The following is a 10,240-nucleotide window of genomic DNA, read 5'->3' as shown; positions in this document are numbered from 1 at the left end:
ATATTACACAGGTCACACACTGTCATGTGAACGGTATACATCAGTTATTATTTTACCTTAGTCCACTTTATCAAAGGTATGTGTTTGTACAGTGTGATGATATATCACAGGTCACACACTGTCATGTATACGGTATACATCAGTTATATGTTATCTTATATTGCCCTGCTTGAGAACCGTATTAGAATATATACCAAAACGTCGCTTTTACAATAAATATACAAGTCATAATCCTAAAATAGCCTCCACTTTGCCTTTGTCCGCCTAATCATAATTATGTGTTTGTACAGTGTGATGATATTACACAGATCACACACTGTCATATATACGGTATACACGCTTGACCTCTCTGGTCTGCAGTGTCAGGTGTTTTTGCGTCCCCCTGGGTACACCAGTGTGTCAAACACATCAACAAAGTGTCTAAATGTTGAACGGCACAAGGGAGACTACTCTGTCAGTGTCAGGTACGCAAGCCAAGCCGCGCATCGCCGCTTGCGAGCAGCACAGTCACACAGTTAGTCAGTCAACATCATCGCAGCAGTGAGACAGAGTGGGCTCGCTATCAAGTCAAGCAGCGTGTACAGGGGAGACAACTCCTGCAGTCACACGTTACAGAGCCATGCGGCCAAACTGACAACGCATCTGTCTTGCGACCTAAAACTTTTCCCTGCAGTGTATTATTGTACAATAAACAACTCGTCGTTTATTTCTGATATAAAGAAATCCCGTCTGGTCCAGGCCGATTTAGACAGCTTCTGTTCAATAGTAAATTAGTTGTTGGAACCGTAACTTTAGTCAAGAGTGTAAAAAGTCCGAATTAGAGTGTTGTAGGTAAATTACAGTAATGATAATTTGTAAGGAAGTGAGGGGACCGGATAAATTTATTAATTTATCTGTGTCCCATATCATGCAAACAAGTATATTGTTATATTGCCAGCAAAGGTGTACGATAATTACTGACAGTTAATGTATAACTATACGTCATTAACCAACACAACTGTACTTAGTTTTAAGAGTCACTTTGTAATGACAAAGTGCGTTATAATTTGTACGTGTGATTTGTAAATTGCCACTGTCTAGCAGATGGTGCAATAGCAGGGTCACATTATCAAGTCCTATTATATACTGAACCAAATTAAAAACTTCACAATCCTAAAATTTTAACACTATGACCAGTTATCATTGTGGGCCCTTATTGTGTATTTTAACAGTAATGGCCACGTATTGTCTTCAGATAACACCCGTTTTTGTGCAGGTGAATCGATCAAAATCATGTGCACAGCACTATAGTGGCAAAAGTGTTTTTTCACGTGCAACTGGTCACGTGGCCATAATACCGCACGTGTTTTCAGCCATACTTGTTAGCAGTCATTAACAAAAAAAGAAAAACACAAGAAAACAAACTTCTTTGCGGCCATTTGTCATGCCACGCCTTTCAAATGTGCAACGTGAACGTGCCATCGGCATGTTGCAGACGGGAACGTCCGTAGCTGAAGTCGCAATGACGATGGGTTGTAGTCGACGGACTGTTTATGATTTGCAGACGCGTCTACAGCAAAAGGGGACCACCGCTGATCGCCGTCGGCCAGGTCGACCACGTGTGATGTCACATGCAGAGGCTCGTCAGATTGTCTTACGTCACCTCCGTAACCAATTTGTGACGGCTACATCAACCAGAAATGAACTGTTTAGGGGTAGAATGAGTGCGCAAACTGTTCGAAACCGTCTGAGAAATGCTCACCTTCGAGCACGACGGCCATACTGCGGGCCGACTCAATTACACAGACGTCAACATCAATTGTGGGCACCGCGACACTTACGATGGACTCAGAGGAATTGGAATCAAGTCGTCTTTAGTGATGAATCCCGATTAAATCTTCGATTTGCTGATGGTAGGGCGAGGGTGTGGAGGCGCCGTCATGAACGTTACGCCCAGTGTTGTGTACAGGAAGTTGACAGATTTCGAGGCGGAAGTGTCATGGTGTGGGGTGCTTTCTGTGGCAATGCACGTTCCAGGCTTCTTGTTATCCGCGGCAACCTCAACGCTGCTGCTTACCGCGACCAGGTACTGGCACCAGAACGTCATGGACTGGCCGTCAAGGTGTCCCGACTTCAATCCCATCGAACACGTCTGGAGTGCTCTTGGCAGAAGTCTGCGCACGCTCCAGAACCAACCACAGAATTTGCAGGATCTTGGCACCATTTTGCAGCAACAATGGCGTCGTCTTCCCAATCATGTGTTCACAAGCATCATAAGGTCCATGCGGAGGCGTTGTGTGGCAGTTGTCAACGCACATGGTGGCCATACACGCTACTGAACTTGTGTGCCATCAGATTCTCGTGCTTGGGACTTATGATTTAAACTGTTGATTCTATTAGCGAATACCGTAGGTGCTTGGAACAAATTATGGTTACAACCGTTAATTAATATCCTTCTTTGGACATTAATGATTAAAAATTGCCTTCTCTGATACATTTGTCCGTTGTATGTCATATATGGGATTACTTTTAAAAATGTGAAGTTTTTAATTTAACTCAGTATACATAGTAATAAAACTTTCGTCTCAGTCTGCACCAGTAATATTCCTATTTGAATTGTTACATATGTGAATAAAGCTACAAAGAATATCATAAGCAAATGTCTATGAATCACAATCAAACAGTGATGATACCTGGTGTTGGTATTAATAACAAGTGCTACAAGTGAGAACGCTGAGATCTCACAAACTCAAACACCATATACATACATTTTTGTTTAAGAGTGTACCTTGCGGGATGTAGCTAGCATACTGCTGAACAACGTTCACTCTCTCTGGGTGCAATAACTAAGCAGTGCGTTGGATCTGTTTGTGCCTTCCTGCTATTTAAGTTCACTTAAAACACATCTGTGACACATCTGTGACGTCATTCTATTGTTCCATTCCATTCCATTCCATTCCTTTACTTTTCGGGTGTGGTTTGTCAACTATACATCATCTTGAACCAACATTTGAATAAATTGCAACTTTGAATAGACGGAACTATTTTTTACGTTTATTGACAAGTAAATAATTTAAATCTCTTTCCGAAAACATGTGTCACCAGGAGGGTTCGAACCCGCATCGTTTGATTTGAGAACGTGTAATTGTCAACCTCAGCTACAGCGGCACATGAAGTGTGAAATTAACTTTTAAATATTTTCATAAGTTTGCATACTGCTTAAAAACTCAAAATAATATGTACATAATATTGTGTTAGAGCAGGTTACCTACAACAATGTTGATATTTACAGCAATTAGATAAACCTTTCACGAGAAATGCAAATCAGTTAAATATATCCTTGTTCGGTGCTCTATATTTCCTATTATTCCCGTCAGCATGTATTGGCTTGATTTGGTTTGTTTGTTGTTTAACGCCGAACACAGCAATTTTCCAGCTATATGACGGCGAGACAATCTGGACCAGACAATCCAGTGATTGGTATCATGAGCATCGATCCACGCAAATGGAATCGATCCCATGCATCAACCAAGTCAGCGAGCCTGACCACCCGATCCCGTTAGTCGCCTTTTACGACGAGCATAGTCACCTTCTACGGCAGGCATGGTTTTTTGAAGACCAATTCTACCCCGGATTATTCACGGGTCCAGCATGTATTGACAATATGCCAGCAATTGATAAATACTAGTTTTGGACCCAACGAAATTATGAGTGAGTGAGTGAGCGAGTGAATGAGTGAGTGAGTCAGTTAAAATTTTAAATCACATCAGCAATATTTCAGCCATTTCGTAAGATAATATATACATTGCGACATATTAAATCCTGCCAACGAAGGACAGTAAAATAACTAGACGTACCACAGAACAGGATTTAAAACGAGTATTGAATCATAAAAAGGACAGCACTGAACATAACAATACATTATAAAAACGGGCTATATATTGCCAGCAATTGAAGGTAGATTACCATACTAGGGACTATGGGGACTTACAGTACTTTTGCTTCCTGCATGGACCCCAGCAGGATTTACATCATCCCTTCAAGTGTTGGCGATTATTGATTAAGTTAATCTAACATATTAAAATGACACTTATTTTAGTATTAAAAACGTGGTAGTTCTACATTTACTTTGAAAGATGTGGAACTTACGTATCCTCTCAGGAGGACAACAATTTTACAGTACCTTAACCCCATTCGAAGATAAAGCCACTAACAATCGCAGTTGCTAATTTAATCTACCAAATTATATTTTATACAAAACATATCATTAATCAAAAGTTTGCAAACAATTCAATATCCTTTAAAAATCCAATAATTAAACGAGAATGAATACTAGTAAAAAGATCCTGAATAGATGATTTGAAATATTGATCCCTTGTGATGGAAACATCAATACAGTCAAGCAGGACATGCCTGACTGTGATTCTTTCATCACAAGGGATACAAAACGGAGGATCCTCACCTTTCAACCAATATTCATGTGTGTATCCACTGTGGCCAATACGACATCATCGTAACCTCGGTCCCTTGTAAGGTGGCCTAACTTTGGTTGCTGGTGATCTATAGCCCAATTTTATATTGTCTTGTTGATTATAAATGTATTGTTTTAACTGTTCTCAACTAGTTTTACTATTGAACCTGTGATATTCTAGTTATCTTACTGTCCATCGTTGACAGCTTTTTATTAAATCAAAATGTAATTATTATAACTGTTTCGTCGCGATATGGCTGAAATACTGCCGATGTGACGATAATTCTCACTCACTCACTCACTCACTCACTCACATCATCGTAAAATGACCTCTTCAAATCTGGACTGACAACCCAAGTAGGTGTAACCGATATTTGGTTTAATTTCATGTAATTAGGAAATTATGAAGAGCCGTGACCCATGCATTGTAAATGCCAGCACGTGCAGTAGTATAGGTAATGGGGGTTCTGGCTCACTTCCACTGGAGCAGGATTCATATACCTATACTGCTACTACAGGGGGGATTTTTTATGTGTAAATGACTATGCGATTCAATGATAGTCATTAGTTGTATTAAACGAAACATCAATATTAATTAATAATGAATAAAATTTACTATAGCCCACGAGGATATTGGAAAGGTGTAGGAGCAATAAAAAAATTAGCCACCGCGGCTAAGGTATCTAAAGATGTGGCCAAGGATTGGTTAAAGAAACAAGCGTTGTGGCAAATATATTTACCGGCACCGCGTTATATACCGAGGAAGAAGTTTGATATTTCTACAACGAATGAAGTTCATCAGGCTGACCTCTTGTTTCTTCCCCACGATAAGGTAAAACGCAAAACGTATAAATACGCTTTAACAGTAGTGGATGTGGCTAGTCGATACAAAGAGGCTGAGCCATTAACCTCGAAAGATTCAACAGAAGTAGCTAATGCACTGAGTCGCATATATAAACGCGGACCACTAAAATGGCCTAAACTATTTCAAGTAGATCCCGGTCGCGAGTTTATGGGATCGGTAACTAAACTCTTAACAAAGCACGACGTCAAAATCGTCCATGGTGAAAGAGAGGCCCACCGCAGTCAAGCTATCGTCGAAAGATTTAACAGGACATTAGCGGAACGTTTGTTTGGCTATCAGTATGGGATCGAAATGAAATCCGAGCGATTGAGATCAACCGAATGGGTGACACGATTACCAGCCGTTGTATCAGCACTGAATAATGAAGTGACGAGATTAATAGGGAAGAAACCATCCGATGCGATTAAAATGAAATCCATGACTTCCGAATCTTCAGCACCGAGGAGAGGCAAAGAACAAAAACTTCCGGATAGAGTAAGGGTAAGATATTTATACCAGGCAGGTGAACTCGAAGGAGGCCTACGTCGCGCAACCGATCCCATATGGTCCCTTAAGACGTATAACATTAGTCGATTGGTTACGAAAGAAGGAGAGCCTATTCTTTATTATCTTCAAGATGGACCGGGCAGGGCATTTGTACGAGAAGAGTTGTTCATAGTTCCCGACGGTACGGTATTACCACCATAACCATAAGCATAGGTAGTTACACCATCATTATCAATCCATCTCTTTGTATCTAAGGGGGATAATGATGTCTTGTTCATTCTTAATCCATATATCCTATGATCGTAACTTCTTAAAGAGTTCATCTCGTGTTTGAATGTTCTACCATTGAATAATGATTCTTTATACTGTTCGTGTTTGATATGCTTTTTTTACCACATACTTCTTAACGCCTTTAGCTTTTCTTATCTCTCCATTATCGGACTTCTTTATAGAATACATCTTAGGTCTTAATCCTACATACTCCGCTATAGGAGTCCCAGCACATTCATCCTTCATCTTACCTAACACCTTTTTATTTACTACGCTGTGCAGTGGATTATCTTTTGGGTAATCGCTCGTGTCGTACATATCTATTTTTTCTGCCATATCTTTATACACATCCTCGGTTTGTATTTCCATCAACAAAGAATCTGTGTCGGTATATAACACCTCGCATCTATCACCGTATTGCTTCTTAAGTTCGTTGTAATAAAAGTCATACATTAAGTGTTTTGACAAGTCGAGAATACTCATACCGACGTACACCGGTCTGTTGAATTTTATATTACTCTTTTGCATATGCAACGCGGCTAAGTCGTTATCGAATATCTTGCTTCTGTTAAAAGCCGGACTGGCTATAAGTTTCCTGAGTCTTTCTTCCTCATTAGATCTGACTAATTTAACATCAACACGCTTCCTTAGATTCTCCATAGTTTTACCGAATACCGAGTTATTCATGAGCTTATACAGATTCTTTTCGAAATCGCTGGTGGCTATCTTTCTTAAATCTGTGTTCAGCCTTATATAGGGCTCCATCCAAGGGCTTTGATCAAACTTTAGAACTCTGTGTATTTTCTTAAGTTTCATACCTAACGATAGATACAACTGGAGATTTCTGTAGTGAACTATATATTTTGTCTTATCCATCAAATTTGGTACGAGTTTTTCTACGTTAGCTAACCTATTATTACCCATCAAGGAGCGTTGATATTCAGACATCCAGTCTTTATTAACCATTAATCTTTCGGGAGCTAGCGGATAACTCTTATGGTCTTTATGTAAGGAACTTGGATATTCCAAGTCAACTTCTAGTATGTACCCTTTATTCTCATCATTATTATTGATATCATTGACCCATTCAAAACCACCAGTGGGTAAAGGTTGACTCATAGCCCATCCGTACAAATTGTTAGCGTCGAGATATAATATATGCGTGTCGGGTTTACTCGGATCGTATCCTTCCACTAATTTATTATTAGCCTTAGAATACCTTTTCGCTGCCATCGATATACCCCCTCTTAATCCTTTCTCAATAAACAAGTGCATATCGTAATCTGTGAGTAGTTTTAGTTCTACGCCGGTCTTCTTCAACAATGCATCCCACGATAGTCCGGGACTGGAATAGTACCATGCCGGGTCCAAGCCGTATTGTTTTAAACACGTCTTTCTAAATATCTCGAATATATCGGCGAGTAACAGTACATCGGTTTTTAAGTACAGATTGTGATAATCACCTAAATTCTTACAACCTAATTTATCCCAGACCGTCAGAGCGTGTTCATAATCGGTATCTGTTATTCTAGATTCTGTTAAGTTACTATAGAATGATTCGAGGGGTGGTAATTCAGTTTCTTCGAATCTAGACCAATCATCCATATATTCGTAAGGATATACACCTTTTCTCAGCAGCAAATGAGAAGTTATCTTATCTGTATATTGATTTGTTATAGCGAAGTCATCGGGATTGTTCGCTTTAGCTAAATTGTCCAGGGAAGATAACAGAAACTGTACGGAGTCTATGAATCTAAGCCCATTACTTTGTTTTATTCTAGATTTCCCATCCTTGTCCCTATAATGTATAGGTTTAGTCAACGAGAACGAAATGTATTTTTCCATATTGTTAGGAATGCACGTTAAACCGCCGTCGGTCTTTGAGATAGCTTGCATAATGAGATGTGAATCGTATCCTCTAAGGTTATGAAACACAACGGGGATGGGTATTGTTTGAGCATTCATTTTTAGTTTCAAGTTACACTCGTTATGAGCGGCTCCCCGATAATTACCCGTGACGTGACAATGATCTCTTACGGAATCCCCATCCAGAGGTTTATTACAAACGTGACAACTCGTTGACTTCTTGTGGGCCCTCCAATCATCTATCGTCAAACGCATGGGTTTCTTACACGATAATTCTTCCCTGATTATTCTCTCTTCATTTTGTAGATATTCTAGGAACTTTCCCGCTGCATCGGGACCTCTGTAAATCACGGGAGTGTTTGTTTTCCCATCATACCTTACAACTATATATCCAAACCCACAAGGAATATGTTCATGAGTTTTGTACGTAAAACTACTCTCAGTATCGTGGTTGGTATTTTCTATGGGTTTGATAAGCGCTTCGAAGTCGGCGTAAATTACGTACGGTACTGGCATTTGATTACAATAGTGTTCAAATTTTAATATATTTTTTCCCTCTTTAGGCATATCGATCCTGATAGCGGTCTGTCCAACACCTCTACAGTCTTCTTTATGCGCTTCTAATAGATCTTGTCTGCTGTACCCATGCAGGCATCTTTCGCAGAAATATTTCTTTTCCTTATGTTTTGTTTGATCGTGTAGCACCCTGTTTAAACTCTTTATCCACGTATAATGATATTTTCCATCTTTTTCGATCAGAAATGAATTGATTCTGGGAATATGTTCCGGAGCGGAGCTTATCCTGTGTACAACAATTCCTTTAGAATGTCCGAAAACATTTATAGCTAAATTATTTTGCTTTTCCACCTTATCAATTTGTGATATTGGTGTAGGTTCGTCTATACCATCGAAGTTGAGTCCATCGTTTTGGGGATAGCTAGAAGGTCTGTCCGCATTTTTGTCTACGGGGAACAATGCAGATCTTATCATCATTCTTAAACAATCATCGGATTTATTTTTTACGTTAATTATGGCTTTTTTCTTCTTATAATACGGGGGTAAATCTATATAAGATCCACCTTTGAAAGGCATATAATTTGCTATATCTAAATATAAACTATCGATTCTATCCACACCCCAACCCGAACCTCTATTAGTCCAGCGTTCTAAAGTTTCCTGTATCCTCTGAATTGATGTATCTAATGATGCGTTTATAGTATCGGATTCGGTTATAACTTCTTGATTGCTACGGAAATATGGTTCGGTATATTCGGTACTATCGTCTGCGTTACTTTTACTCAATGTCATTTTAATCGTCAGCTGGTATTTTATACTTTGTAAATCATCTAATTCCTCGTTAATTTTACTCGATATGATGGGCTTAATATCGTTAACATCCATGTTGGAATTAATATCCATCTTCCAACCTCTTAGATATTTACCAACGCCGGCGGATGTGGGTACAAATATTAATTCTTGTTGTTGTTGATTATCATCATCATTATGTTGAATATCATCCTCGTCTTGTTCTTGTTGATTATTATCTAGTAAAGCGATCAATTCAGCTCTTCTCATTCGAGAATAACCTCTCAGCCCACTGTTTCTCGCTCGAACTCTGAGTTCTCTAACAGTCTGGGGTGGTTCCAAACCGAGTAAGGTAATCAATTCAGCTTTTCTCATTCGAGAATATCCACGTAGACCACGTTGCTTTGCCATAGCTTTTAACTCTCTGACAAAAACCATTGTGGTTGAATGGTATATGCAAAATGATTCATTTGTCTAATTGGTTGTTTTCATATATCTAAATACGTATCCTCCCCAACCTATTCCTCTCATTGATGTAATCTCTCTTCCTAGCATAAATAATCTGATTCCTGACCCTATCAGCACCGTGTTTCTTACATAAACAATAACGACCTTTGACCCCTATCCCGCATTCAGAACACTTATAGTTTATGTGTCCACGCTTGATGTAATAATTGTGTATACCGCAGTAAACATCAACACAGCGGCGGTTACATAGAGTCGTCTTCCCCATGAGTGTAAACTTGCAGTTATTCATGGTATATACATCTATCATATCATTTGTCTAAATGCAAATCACATCTAAACTATTGTATAGCTGAAAATCAATACAGCGGATAACCCAATAATAACAAATGCGACCTCTCGGTCTTTCTGAGCCTCTGACGGTGTATAAAACTGACTCATTGTTGGTCTAGGTATTGGGTCGAGTTTTTTCCCATAAACGAGGTAGTATTCGTGCATGGCAGATTCGACATCCTTAAACGTTTGAATTGAAT

Source organism: Haliotis cracherodii, unplaced genomic scaffold (genome assembly GCF_022045235.1).
Source record: "Haliotis cracherodii isolate W230 unplaced genomic scaffold, xgHalCrac1.p SCAF_10, whole genome shotgun sequence".
In the NCBI taxonomy this organism is placed as follows: Eukaryota; Metazoa; Mollusca; class Gastropoda; order Lepetellida; family Haliotidae; genus Haliotis; species Haliotis cracherodii.
Note: the sequence above shows the minus strand (reverse complement) of the source record.